Genomic DNA, 12,649 nt, shown 5'->3' on the forward strand with positions numbered 1-12,649 from the left:
AAGAAAAAAAAAAACAAATATATGGACGCAACGTCCAAAACAGTATAATTTTTTTTTTTTTTTATATGCCCCGGGAAGGCAAATGACTCTACTCCACCTGATGGTAAGTGGTAGTAGAGTCCAAACGCGACGACGGCCAGTACAGTCGGGAAGAATGTTCTGTACTAGCCGTCCCCGCCTTGCCGGCCCGCAAGATGCCTCTTCACGCCTCGTTTGAAGGAACCCGGGTTGTAAGAGGAGGGGAACACGTGAGCTGGTAAGGAATTCCATTCTTTGGTAGTGCGACAAAGAAAGGAGTTACCAAATTTCTTTGTGCGCGATGGAATTGATGTCACAGTTAGGCGGTGACATCGAGAACCAGCTCGCGTGGACTTAAGAAGGAAGGGGGAAGCAGGAATTAGAGAGAATAATTCCTCAGAGCACTCGCCGTTATACAGACGATAGAAAGCGCTCAGTGCTGCTATCTCACGACGCAATTGTAAAGGTTCAAGGGTGTTTGTGACCTTTACGTCGCCAATAATGCGTACTGCACGTCGCTGCAACCGGTCCAAGGCCTCCATAAGGTACTTAGCGGAGCCATCCCAAAGGTGCGAGCAATATTCAACGCAAGACCGTACCTGTGTTTTGTATAACAGGCACAGTTGTTGTGGCGTGAAAAAACGCCGCACCTTGTTCAGAACTCCGAGTTTTCGTGAAGCTGTTTTTATAATAGCCTCGATGTAATCCCTTGGACTAAGGTCGCAGCGAACGTCCATCCCCAGCATGGCGATTTTGCTTTGTATCATCAGCGGTGTGCCACAGAGGGAGGGATGAGGGTAAAATGGTGACTTTTTCGCTGTGAGAGCGCACACCTGTGTTTTCTTGGCATTAAACTCAACAAGATTATCAGAACCCCATTTGGCGATGAGCTCTAATGTCCTATCAAGTTCAATAACAAGATTCTCCCGCCTCTCCTCAGTTTCCGCCCGCCCAGCCACTGCGCGGGCGTGGTATCCACCATGCACTGTACTATCATCTGCATAGCAATGTATGTTCCCAAGAGAGAGCATATCATTGATATGCAAAAGAAAGAGTGTGGGAGATAGCACAGATCCCTGGGGGACGCCAGCATTCACTACATAGAATTGTGAAGCGCAACCATCTACTAAAACACGAAGGCTACGCTTGTGTAGGAAGCTGGCAATCCAGGTGCATAGCTGAGCAGGCAGACCATATGCCGGTAGCTTGGAGAGAAGACTTCTGTGCCAGACCCTGTCGAAAGCCTTGGAGATATCGAGGCTGACAGCCAACGATTCTCCATGCTTGTCGATAGCTTCACCCCAGAGGTGCGTTACGTACGCTAGAAGATCACCTGTGGACCGTTTTGGTCGAAACCCGTACTGACGATCATTAATTAGACAGTGATCTTCTAGGTAATGGATCAGTTGGTTGTTTAAAATCCGTTCCATCACCTTACAAAGTACTGAGGTGATAGCTATTGGCCGATAATTTGCCGGGTCAGACCGATCCCCTTTTTTGGGAACCGCTTGCACATTAGCTCTTCTCCAAGCCTCCGGCACACATCCCGAAGAGAGAGAAAGTTGAAACAGGCGCGTTAACACAGGAGACAGCTCCGCCGCGCACTTCTTCAGCACAATGGCTGGTATTCCATCGGGACCGCTAGCTTTCCGTATATCGAGTGATTGCAGCTCCGCACGCACATCACGTTGCCTGATTTTGATGTCAGGCATCGTGTGGCCACATGAAGGTATTGTTGGTGGCTGCGCACTACAATCATCGATCACAGAGTTGTCGGCAAAGAGTTTAGCCAGGAGGTCGGCTTTCTCCTGCGGACTGTGAGCTAGCGATCCGTCCGGATTTCTGAGCGGTGGCAGCGAAGGTTGGCAGAAATTGTTTTGCACAGACTTGGTCAGACGCCAGAAGCTACGGGAGCCCCTAGGATGCGAAATAAGGTCATGACCAATCTGTACAATGCGCTGTGCATCCGCTCTCGTGTATGCCTTCCTACAGGACTTGGAATTTTTATTGTAGTTTGCTTTCAGTGAGTCAATGTTAGATGCCCCGCTAATGCAGCCGTTGATCCACGCGCGATATGCCGCCTGCTTAGATGATACAGCGTCGGCACATTCACGCGTGAACCAACGGTTACGCGTACCCCTATTGATGAGATCTGAGCTAGGAATGTAGTATTACATTCCTAACATGATCTCATCAGCAACAGCAGCGGCACTAGCTGTCGGGTCATTCCCACTGAAGCAACGTTCCTTCCAAGGGACTGACGCATAGTAATCGCGCATACCGTCCCAATCTGCCGACTTATAGTGCCAAACGCGACGTTTGCATACCGCTGATGGCGGCAGCTTGACCTGTGGCACTTTGGTAGATATAAGGCCGTGATCCGAAGAACCAAGTGGAGCTTGAACCACAACCTTATATTCCACCGGGTGAGAAGTCAGCAGAAGATCCAGTAGAGAAGGCGCTTGCCCATCAATGTCTGGGATCCTGGTGGGCTGATCAACCAGTTGGGTCAAGTCGTGTGTGAGAGCAAAAGCATGAGCAGTTCTTCCAGCATGGTCAGTTTTGAGGGATTTCAACCATGATTCATGGTGAGCATTAAAATCCCCCAAAAACACCAATTCCGCGTTAGGAAACTGCTCTTGCGCAGCATCTGCCACCCGACTAAGATGGTCGAATAATCGGCTTGTCTCCAAGTCACCATTGTGGGATCTGTAGAGGCACACGTAGACTCGACTCTGACGAACCAGGTCCACACGTACCACCAACATGGAGAAGGAGGGGTCCTCCAAGCAGCGCAATCGGTGACAACAAACATCCGCCCTGACGAACAAGCATACTCCGGCTTTCGCTTTAAAAGATTCTTCAAGCATGTAGCCGGGATAGTTAAGGTAGCTGGTGTCGGCAGGGCGGAGTATTTGCGTCTCCGTGAGAAACAACATTGCTGGCCGTGCTGTCTCGATATGGTGGTGGACAGCGTTGAGGTTAGCGTGGAGTCCTCGGATGTTAGAGAACTCGACCTCAAACAGCGTGGGTATGGTGGGGGTGTCCACCGCTGAACGACCGTTATTCCTTATTTGCGCTACCATTTGGAAATTCGGAAAAGAGACGTGAGGCGAGCGACGTATTGCCACGATAGGGATGGGCAAAGTATGGAGGCGTGTTTTCCCAAATGTTTGCCAAAAAGGAAACGAAAAAGGAACTGATCCGCCGGACGGAAGGGCCCCCGAACCCCCCCGGAAGTGGCCGCCGGGACCCCACCTTCCGGTCACCAACCGGCACGACGGTCCACCCCGAGATTATGCGTGGCCTGGTGGGGCAGCCTCGAGAGCTGGTTAGGCACGCTCGGGCCCCTGTACTATGCCACGGGCGGCCAGCGGAACAGCCGTTTCTTCGGGTCTCCCTGTCCGGCAGGTCAATACAGTTTCCCCCGGCATTGGTTCAACAGCCGTCTCCACTGGACCAACACCCATCGCAGCAATACTCGCTCGGGCACTGGCTGTACGCTGGCTGACCTCGAAACGCGGCTGCAAGCCACTTCACGAGTTTTTCACCATGCGTACGGTGGTAACAAGCCAGGCGGATGTTAGCATCCTACCACCAGATGAGCAGATGGTCGCTCAGATATCCCTTAGTCGCCTCTTACGACACCCATGGGAAAGAGAGGGGCAGTGAAATGTATTCTTTCTCCGTCACTGCACGGATAAAATTCAAGAAGGTATGAATATATAACAAAATATCACATAATTTAGGTTAGATTGGCTTAAAATGAGCTCCTGTCTATGCCACAGCGGAATATTTTAATAACCAATTTAAGCTAGATTTTAAAATATTTTTATTAGGCAGTAGGATAGGTGACGAGTGGGTGGTACGTACCCAAACGGGCTTGCACAAAGCCCTTCTACCCTGTAAGTATAAATGTGTGCAAAGACACAAGTGTATATTTCTTTACTCTTATAATTCGATTAGACTGTAAATCTGACGCGAACGGAAAGAGTTCAGATGCAGGACCGACGGCTTTAGGCGCTATTTCGAAGCGAGGAAATGTAACGTTTCAAACTCCAGGTAACTACTGAGAATTTCTTGACATTCGATAACTTTTTTTAGTTCCCATCCGGAGATGAAGTCCAGGACCTCGTGATATACAGCCTATACTTTACTAAGGTTGAAACTTCACTACTCTTCAATGCAAATTGTTGGCAGCCCTACAGCCATTAAAATGGATTTCATTAACGGTTGCTTGTAGCAAATTAAGAACGAATTCTAAAAGCAATTTGCTATCACAATGTACAATCATTTTTCATGATATTGAACTGACTTTCGTAGTATTTGTGTGTATATAAGAATGACCGATTCTCAGGCGTCTCATTATTTGGTTTATCCACATCGGTATTTTTTTTTTTAATTTTGACACTAAGGTAAATTTAGAAAACATTATTGCTTTTTTCAAGAAGTATTCACTTATTCATTAAAAAAAATGTATGCTACTCTGCATTCCCATTCCCATTTATACATGTTCAGGGTCAACAAACGCTACCCCATTGGACACCCCTTTTATTAAAACTAATTGTACCTAAACAATAGAGATAGAAACTAAGCGAAAATATTACGTTGGCAAACTGTGTACATACAATATATATATATATGATAACGATCAATTTTTAACATACAACCAATTTTACCATTCCACAAATACAGTTTCCGTATGAAAACAAAACCTACTAACCAACCGAAGTCAGTTTCCGGTGTCTTATACATTTTCTCTGCGATCGCCATTTCGTTGTTGTTACAAAGTACAATATTATTGATGCTTTATTTAGATATATCCAATGGTTTCATATTACAGCTAGGTAACAAACGATAAATAGCATCCTGAAATTATTGATTCCCTTCAAACAAGTAACCAAATAATTACCCACAGATAACATATACTCGTACGACAACAGCCCATTAGTGTTGTCAGTGGATGATTTATTCAGGACAATAATTACGCTATACGTGTGAAAGACAATGCCGTGACAGGTAAAGGTTCAAAACCCATTTATTTATATCTTTGATTTATTTACTATTGTAAATATCAATAGAATCTGCTCCTCCGTTTCGGCCACGGCAGCCAATCTCAAGAAGCGCAGGAGATATTATAGTGCACAAGTGTGTGCGCAAACACAGGTGCAATCTCTATTCCCTAACTCTCATAATCTGATGGGACGGCAATCCGATACGACCGGAAAGAGTTCAGGCGCAGGACATGCACCGCAGGACACGGGCTGTTACTGAGAATTTTCTGATAGATAAACCCAATAACTTTTTAGTGGCCCGAACTGGGAATTGAACCTAGAGCCTCCGGATCTGCGGCCTTATATCAAGTCACTAGACCAACGAAGCTGTTCAATATTTTAATATTAGCGTTTTGTCGTACTGACCACTTTGATCTGAAATATCTCCTCTTTGGTTAAGAATTCCAAATTCAAATTTATAAATTTTACATTTAGCTGGTACATTTGAGTTTTGAAAACAGTCTCAACTGATGAATTGAGTGAATCGAACTTGCAAACACGCGTCGACTGCTGTGTTACTTTCCTCAACCGACACAATAATGAAGGGATTTTAAACATGAAGGAAGAACTAGCTGCTAAACAACCGAGATTGGTCAATCGCTCTAGGCCACTACTGCTTCACGACAACGCAAGACCACACACTGCACAACAAACAACCACTATGTTAGATGAGATACAATGGAATGTCTGCGACATCCACCGTACTCCTCGGACCTTGCTCCAACAGATTACAATTTTTCCCGGAATTTGGACAACTTCTTACAAGGAAAAAAATTCAACTCCGATGCGGCAGTCCAAACCGCCTTCTAAGAGTTTATTGATTCTCGCCCCCATGGTTTTTTCAGTAAAGGGATCGATGAACTACCTATGAGATGGCAAAAGTGCATAGATAACAACGGTGCATACTTTGATTAATTAAATATATTTTACAACAAAAAAAAATGACTTTATATTCCTCCCGTACAAAACGCCAATTTCATATGTAAGGACCTAATATATGAAAACAAATTTGCCCAGTTTCTTTAATAACTCAAATATGAAAACCTGCTAACTTAACGTACTACATAGCTACATAGTAAGCATTTCGATATGATGTGATGATTTGTGTTGCAAGAATTAATTGATTTTAAATATTAATATGTCAGGCGAGTTAGGAAGAAGTTTTATCATAATATATGCTTATGAAATCTGCGCTTTCAATAGCAAATGTACATTGGCATGGAGATCGTGAATTACCATACTTCTTAATTATATATTTACAGACAGCAAACTAAAATATTTGTAATACACGGCCATTAAAGCTTAGCTTAAAAAATAATGTATATATTTTTTATATATAGTAACAGTAGTGTACAAGTTCAATGGAAATTTACTATAAAAATAGTAATGTTGATATTTGAAAGTTATGTGCGTTATTTATTGTTGGAATATAAATCACTAAAAATTACTCTATTTGAACTATTATTTAATGTAGACATATATTAATAATAAAAATATCTTATTCTTAAATAAACTATTCTACACAAAAGGATAAGACCACAAAAATATATCTACCCACAACCACATAGGCGTGTGTGTGTGTGTGTTTGTGTGTGTGTATGTGTGGAAAGTGGAAGTTATACCTTAAAGTACTGTGAGTATTTAAAAAACACATCGGTACGAAATATATATATTAAATGAGGTATCATGGCGAAACTCCTAAGTTAAGAATAGGTAAGCTAATAAGAAAGTTTGTTGTTTATAAGACGTAGGCTTTTATATTCAATTCCACGATGACATCGTGAGAAAACCTTCATGAATACATAATGTATTCAAACAACCAACCCGCATTGAAATAACCTTCAAGCCTTCTTAAAAATATAAGGGTTGCTTACTTTTACTTTTTTATTATAAGTATCAGTTAATAGAATGCCAAGAAAGGTTTAACAGAAACGTTGGATATAATTTTAAAAAAATGTTTTCTTTTTTTAATTTATTGTTGGTTAATGGTCCGCAACATATTTGACGAATCACAACAATGCAGCGATTACGAGAACGCCTATCAAACGATTGACATCTAATCGATATTTTTAATCGGAATATTGACATCGATTTGCTTGATGAAAGAAAGCAATCGTCAATCGAGCTTTGATTTTGTAAATGTGTTTATTTTTTGAATTGATAATTAATTATTATAATTTCTCAATTTTATTTAAATGAATATTTACTAAATAATTTTTTAAAGTGAAAAATATTGTTTACGAACGTGTAAGCCAGTTGCACAAAATTAAATTTAAATTCAAAATTTAATCATCTGTGTAAAGGAAATATTTACCGTGTTCAAAAATGAAAGTAATATCATTTACGAAAAATATTAAAAGTATGGGGCCTAGGTAAGAATAGTGGCCTTAGGAAACAACCGAGACGACCGTAAATGACTCGGAAGAAAACGCGCTAACTACAAATCTAGATGTTCCGGCACTTAGCTATGAACGACGCTAAGAGCTTGAAACTGAAATGCTTTGGCTGATGGTGTCGAATACTTTGCCGAAATCAGTGTAGTGTCTAAAGTTTTTTTTATATAGTATAGGTAGGCGGATAAGCCCATAGGCATTGGCATTATAAGAAATGTTAACCATCGCTTACATCACCAATGCGCCACCAACCTTTGGAACTAAGATGTTCCTTATGCCTGAAATTATACTGGCTTACTCACCCTTCAAACCGGAACACAACAATACCAATTACTGCTGTTTTGCGGTAGAATATCTAATGAGTGGGTGGTAACTATCCAAATTAGTAACAAAACATGTAACAGAAGCCAAGTTAGATGCAGTAGGGTGACTTCCTGTAAATCCAAATTGCGGAGATAAAAGCAAGATAACATAGCTAAATAGAGATATTATCAGGAAGTATTAATATATAAGATCAGAATATACTGTTATACATAATTGTATAAAAAATTTCTAAGATAAAACTTAATAAATATTTCAATCAAATATATATTATTTCAATAAATCAAAGTTTTGAAATATTTATCCTATATATTAAAAAAAAATATATATATATAAATTAATATTAATTAATACGCTATTTATGTTTATAATTCATCTTGTGCTTGACGGTGAAGGAAAACATCGTGAGGAAACCTGCATGTGTTAAATTCCACTGAAATTCTGCCACATGTGTATTCCACCAACCCTCATTGGAACAGCGTGGTGGAATAAGCTCCATACCTTCTCCTCAAAAAAGGAGAGGAGGCCTTAGCCCAACAGTGGGACTGTTACTGATTATTTAAAGGCTGTTACTGATTACCGTAATAGCCTGTGAATGTCCCACTGTTGGGCTAAGGCCTTCTCTCCTTTTTTGAGGAGAAGGTTTGGAGTTCCATAGCGTATTAACGCTATGGAACATCAGTACCTTCTGATCGGAGTTTTTCCTTATTCACACTAGAAGGGCAAAAGTGTGGCCAAGCCGTGTGTAGTTAAAAATTGAACCTTTCACAATTTTTTATTTTATTATAGTAAGCTAATAAATATACTATGTATATTTATTTACTTAAAACTTTTTTGACCACCACAATATGTAGTTGGAATAAAAGTATAGTATGCTCAGTTGAAATATTTTAAAGCTAATTGGAGGGGAATTATTGTCATTCCATATTTGTGACAAATGACAATATTATCTTACAAATAATTCATGCTACTTATATGTAACTTACAAGAAAAAATTAAGGTATCAATTTTACCAAATATGTATCCGAGTAAAGACAGGAAAGTTCGCAAGTGGAGTGAAATTATTTTGAAACATAACAATTTCGTGTCAATGACATAGACGTGACCTCACAGTACTTTGTCTGTTTAATGATGTTTTTACGAATACTCTCATCTGTCATCCGCCATACCCGCGAATTAAGGCGGGTCTAAAACGAGTTGATTTTACTAATGAGGTATCCATTTTGTTGCGGACATCTATTATAATATGTTGGGCCAGCAGCCACTTTGATTAACGTGTGACATCATATATATTTATCATGTAAGCATTTGTATTGCAGCTCGACGAACATTCGGATGACTTAGGAAGGATTCCTCCTGAATTCGCTTGTTTTATTTGTACTCCAACTTGCAATGTTGGTAGACGTAAACATTTATAATTAATATCTATATTTAACAAAAATAACAATGCTCATCTTTAAAGAATTATTCTAATATAATATTCCTATTTAACCTACTTATTAGGCGAACAGCTTGTGTAAGGACTCCAGACGACAACAGCCCAAGGGGTCCGGTCAATAATAGAAAACTTTTTTGTCTATTTTGACTAGACTATCAGAACTTTGTAAATAAGATACTATTTTTAAACAATTTTAAAATTTATATTATTAATGTGCTTAAATAAATAAATATTGACACCCACACAATTTAAGCCCGGTTCTTTATTCATTGAGAAGGCCCAGTGGCTACAATTACGTGAATTTTAATCGAATATTGCGAGTTAATACACTGAATTCTATCTAAATATATAAATCTCTGTTTCATTGCACATTATCGTCATAATATTAGCATATGCATGTTATTATTTAATATTATTAAGAGAGGGCAGGTGAGGTTCAAACAATAACGTGTCAGTTTCGGTTCGGTGCTCGACCGTTTTTTGGTTCACGCGATCAGAGCACTGCGGCTCATTTTCTGCGTTTCCATTAACATACGATATTACTGCACCTTATTTGCTAAGTCATATACAATAAATAGTGTATATAAAGTTATGTGATTTGACAAATTATCTTGTGTGATGAATTGGATTGTATAAGAGATCGAATCGTATTTTCTTTCCTATTCTTTCTTTCGACCTTGAGAATTAAAATGTTATGTCCCTTGTGCCTGGAATTGAAACACAACAATAATAAGTATTGCTATTTGGCGGTAGAATATGTAATGAATGTATATGTAATGTAATGCCTAGGGCACCTACTTCGGCGGGCTTGCACAAAGCCCTACCGTCAAGTAAAATGTTATTTTATAAGTATTTAACAGGATGTTAAATAAAAAATACATATATAGCCACGTGTTGGTCAGAGAATGAATAGTTAAGTAATACCGATTTCCATACATATAAATTGGAAGTTCCGTAATCGCACTGCAGGTTTCCATACAAATACACATAAATACTACACAGTCTACAAATGATTACAATAATAATATGTTTTTCGTTTAAACTAAGGTACAAATTCAAATTCGGACAATTACTACTGTTGACGTCCTCCCGAACTAAATTTGTGTTTATAATTCATCTACAGTTTTTAAAAAATGTATGACATATAATTTCTGTTGTATTCGTATAAATGTATATTGAATATACATACATGTAACAGTAACAGCCTGTTAATGTCCCACTGCTGGGATCTGAAGGCCTCCTCTCCCTTTTGAGGAGAAGGTTTGGAGCTTATTCCACCACGCTGCTCCAATGCGGATTGGTAGAATACACATGTGGCATAATTTCAATGAAATTAGACACATGCAGTTTTCCTTACGATGTTTTCCTTCACCGTCAAACACGAGATAAATTATACACACAGATTAAGCACATGAAAATTCAGTGGTGCTTGCCCTGGCTTAAACCCACGATCATCGGTTAAAATTCACGTGTTCTAACCACTGGGCCATACACACGGGCCACATACATGTAAATTCATAATATTATCATTATAGTTCTTTAACCTCCTAACGACAACGGCCTTCGACAAGCAAAGAAAGAAGAAGAAAAAAAATGTCTTTATTGTAAATTTAAAAAACTTATACGAGTTATAGTGCTATATTCACTAGTCACTTTAATTATGTACTTGTTCGTAGATTCTTATATGTTTTCGTGCTAAAATAACTAATTATTTAATAATTAAACAGTCTTTTTTTATGCCTAGCCTATTATTTAGTTTTTAAACGCGTAATGGAAACAGCGAATGGTCGAAAACAATAGCACTTCCTCTTCCTATTTATTTTATAGCCAACCAGATAGAAGTTCTTTTAGACAAAAGTTTGCCTTTGTTATGCTAAGAATAGTTATTTCGAAAAAAAAAGACAAAAAGTAGATTTTGTTAATTTGGAAACGTAATATATTTTCAAATTAACTTTACACATAAAGTACAATTTAAAATACAAAAAAGTCTATCAAATTTAATATAAATCTAAAATAAAATTAAATCGGAAAAGATGATGATAAAGTGGTTAGAAATCGTGAATCTTAACCAACGATTGCGGTATTATATATATATCTTTGACTGCCTCGTTGGTCTAGAGACTTATTCTATATACAAGTAGAAAATTCTCAGTAGCGGCCCGGTAAAGTCCAGGTCCAGACCGAAATCGGTCTAGAGGACTTTATTATTATAAATATCTTTATTGAATGATATTAACACAAAGAATAAAAAACAAATAATTAGATTAACATTTTTCTAATTCGTCCATTTATTTTTGTAAATTATTTTTATTTAAAAACTTTAAGAACGAAGCAAAGGAATTAAGAAATGCTTAAAACACAATTTGTATGTAAAATAATTTTCCCTCACTCATGTTCTTGACCAATTTGCTCAAAACAAAAGAAAAATATTAAGACTCCCAATCATTAACAATATCTTTTAATCCAATCTTCAATTGTGTGAACAATAACTATTTAAATTACAAAATAAAATGTTATTTTAACAAATAAAATGCCTTAAATAATTAGTACAAAACACAAAAAAATTGTTGTGTAGTCAGTACTTTAGCCTCGTGTTTTTTTTTTTTTTGTAGCCAACTTCTAATTTCTTTACCATTAACAACTTTGTAAATAGGGTTTAGAGATACAAATATATATAATAACAATATATGAGATAGTTGGTTAGCCTATTTATGCATACGATTTTTTTAAGCCCCGACGTTAAAAGTGGTTTTTATAAGTTTAACGTGTATATCTGTGTATCAGTCTGTGGTATCGTAGTTCCCAAACGAATGGACGATGTAAATGCTGTTATTTTATTTGAAAACTGATGTGTGCGAGATGTTTCTTAGCTATAAATTATGAAAATCTCTTCAGGCGTTTGAAGATCATCAGTTTATTTACTATATGATAAAAAGATCTAACTAACTTTCAGAGATCCGATTGATTTGAAATTGCGGTCCCAACGCGACCAACAAACACATTTGATTTTTTACTTTTTAAGAGGCTTCTTGGAGGGTTATTTAAATTAATAATTTTATTGATAATCTAACCTTTAACTTTCTTAACAAAACCATTATATATATTATGAAAATATTTATCTGTATCTATTTGCCCGTAAACAAGACAAGAATTATAGTAAAATCCAAGCTGATTCATAAGCTGCCGTTACGGATATGATTCGCCTAACGTCTGAAAAATTTAAAATATTAATGTATGAAATACTCTACCAACCATAACGAACTTCAAATCCGTGTACCCTATTATCCATGGCTTGTACCATTACCATGGGTAACCTTCAATATGTCCAACATTAGGCTCAACGGACGGACACACAAAAAACAATTGCTATAATTATTATAAGTGGCGGACGCAAGCACTGATGCCCAGTTCGCTATACGCAGTCG

The sequence above is a fragment of the Nymphalis io genome, chromosome 15 (genome assembly GCF_905147045.1).
Source record: "Nymphalis io chromosome 15, ilAglIoxx1.1, whole genome shotgun sequence".
Lineage (NCBI taxonomy): Eukaryota > Metazoa > Arthropoda > Insecta > Lepidoptera > Nymphalidae > Nymphalis > Nymphalis io.